Below are 3132 nucleotides of genomic sequence, written 5' to 3'. Positions count from 1 at the left end.
TAATATCTGTTTATCCCTTAAACTTTAAAAACTAAAAATATTCCCCAACCTAAGTTTTAAAAAATGACAGTTTCTCCTTAGGGTTTAGTTTCCAGATATTCGACACTATCTCTGATGCCATTGCCCATGACCTCTCCTTCCCAAAGCATTCTCTCATTCTAGTAGTCTTTTTTCACCCATTTAAACGTCCAATCAATGTCGAAGAAAGTGTGAAAGACGAAGAGTTTTGTTGGGGAAGACGAAGAGCTCAGAGGTCGTCTTCCCAGACGAAGACAACAGCTTCGTCTATGTCTTCTATGCTCTTTCGATGTCGATCGGGCGTTCAAATAGGTAAAAAGAGATCGTCGGAGGGAGATGTCATCGACAATGGCGCCAAAGATGGCATCAGATATCTAGAAACTAAATTCTAGGGAAAAACTGTCATTTTTTAAAATTTAGGTTAGAGAGAAACTTTTAGTTTTAAAAGTTTAGGGGGGGCAAACAAAGAAAATTTTAAGGGGTTAGAGTTTCATTAATTTTAATTGCTCGTGGGTGGGTATTTGAGATTTTTAAAGTTAAATGAGGGATACTTAGGAAAGCAGCATACCTTGGATGGGAAATAGTCCTTTGGCCATATGAAAATAATGCTTTAAACACATCCTACGAGTCTCACGTGTATGGATTTAGATCAAATCTCAGCTTGATATCTAACTTTTTGCCGATAAACAATTTTATATATTTTTTATTTTAAATATTTAATTAGGTATTTAAATAATATGTAAAATTAATTAATTATTATTTATCATTAATTTAAAATCATTCAAAATTAATTGTACCGTACAAATCATGTTTAGCTTTTTCAGGGAGACAAAAGGGGTTCGTTACTCATGCATGAACAGCCAGGTCTAATTGTTTATTTCGCACTGCTCAACAAAAACAAGAACCAAAAAGAAAAAAAACCCTAAAAAACGTGCAGATGCTGCAAAGGCAACCACCCATTCCAAGCATACTATTCTAAATAACTCAGACTTATAATGAGTTAATTTTTTTTTCCAAGTGCCGTGAAGAGCTCAGCGAGCGGAGAGAACAAAGGAGGATTGTTGAATTTCAAAAACCAAAGTTGTCTGTCTGTACCTATTTGAGTTTGAAGAATATTCAGAAAAAGAAGTATTATACTGTCTCCTATTGACTTTTATCTAGAAATAATATTATGCATATAGTTGATATGGATAAAATCGATCAGACATTTCAGCAGATTCATATTCTCTAAAACACATATATTAGTGTATCTATATCATGAGATAACTGGTCACTTTCCATACTTGGCCTTGTACTCACTCTACAACTGAACCACTGTCTTCCCCAGCAGATCAACGAAGTAGCTAGCGTCATACCCACTTCTCATCTTTTTGTTAAGTTCTGCAACAAACCCATTTCTCAAACTGTCAAGGTAGTTAAGAAACCTCCCCTTCACATCATATCCATGATCCCACTGGTCGTCCTCACCAGGTTGAACCCAATGACTCGGTGCATAGTTAGCCTTTAACCTCACATAATTGGCAATCCCTTCAATGAATCCTCCTGGGGTCTGTCCTTTTCCATTCCATTGCCAAATATGTGTCATCTCATGATAAAGTACTCCGGTGAACTCTCTTTTGAGATCACCAGAATAATTTCCGATGTAATTCGCACTTACATGAATCTCTTTATTGCTGACATATGCGACACCTTTAATGTTGTCGATGAACAAGCTGACTTTCTCCAAATTTTTCCTATCAGCCACAGTGTTCCGTTGGAAGATTCTCCCTACAAAATTCATGGCCGAGGCTGGGGTTTGTTGGCTGTAGTTTGCCCTTATTGGAAATATATATTAGATTTACAAGTGTAAAGATTGAAACTCTTAATACTTGTGTTAAAGTCTAATCCGCACACTTATATTGCATTTATTAGATGTGTGACTTTAGTCTCCAACACCCCCGTTCAAGTGCAACCACTTATGTTGGTAGATCGGTCGTTTGGCTCAGTCAGTTTTTGGTTGGATGCATTATCACTTGTATCCAAGAACACTTTAGACTATTAGACCAGTCGTTTGGCTTGTGTTGTGATACTATATTGAAAATAAATTGGACATACAAATAACAACGCATCCAACCAAAACGAGTTAACTTAAACGAGAGATCTAACAACTTAGGTGGTTGCTCTTGAACGGAGGTGTTGGAGACTAAAGTTTTATATCTAATAAATACAATATAAGTGAGTAATATATAGGTTTGTGGATTGGACTTTAATACAAGTCAATTGGTATTGTGCAATATGAGTTTTAATCTTCACACTTATAAGTTCAATATATATTTCTGATATAATATTATAGCATAAGCCAAACGCCAAACGACATGTCTAACAACCTAAAGTGTTCCTGATACAAGTGACAACACACCCAATAAAAAACCGATTGAGTCAAACGACGGGTTTAACAACCTAAGTAGTTGCACTTGAGTGAGAGTGTTAGAGACTAAAGTCTTACATCTAATAAATGCAATATAAGTGAGTGGTATATAAGTGTGTGAATTTGACTTTAACACAAGTGAATTGATTTTGTTTAATATGGATTTCAATTTTTAAATTTGTAAACTCAATATATATTTCTAACAGCCCCAATTTAACTGTTGAAGTGGGTATCGCCAGCTGTTGCGCTGGCAGTGTTTGTGACGGTGCAGTCAACTGCATGTTAAATAAAGGAAACAGATGTAATGAGCCATGGGGTGATTAAGATTTGCTATTCTAGCTATATTTGGTTGTATTTTTGTGTGAGAAATCGTTTGTTGGTGAAGGGTTTATATAGAGTTTGGAAATCAATAAGAGGGAAAATAAAAAAAAGTAATGTAATTGCATATTAAGATAGGCCCCATAAAGAGTGCAATACTATGTTTACCCATATTAAATATACAAATAAATACATATATATATACATTATCATATAATTAGATATTATTTTATCATTAATTTAAAATCTTCTAATCAATACTGATATATATTAAACATGTACTCATTTATATACTCAAAATAGATACACTAATTTTATTGTCATGAATAATAGTCAAGAAAGTTAGGCTGGTAAAAGGGATTATTTTTCCATTCATTTTCCTATGGTTC

General features: G+C 34.4%; 1 pseudogene; it reads right to left on the bottom strand.

The window, feature by feature from the left end:
- Positions 1-1288: 1288 nt before the first annotated feature.
- LOC123227760 lies at positions 1289-2915 on the bottom strand (annotated as a pseudogene).
- Positions 2916-3132: the final 217 nt, after the last annotated feature.

The sequence above is a fragment of the Mangifera indica genome, chromosome 10 (genome assembly GCF_011075055.1).
Source record: "Mangifera indica cultivar Alphonso chromosome 10, CATAS_Mindica_2.1, whole genome shotgun sequence".
NCBI lineage: Eukaryota > Viridiplantae > Streptophyta > Magnoliopsida > Sapindales > Anacardiaceae > Mangifera > Mangifera indica.
The sequence above is the reverse complement of the archived record's forward strand: the minus strand, read 5'-3'. Positions and strand labels throughout refer to the sequence as shown.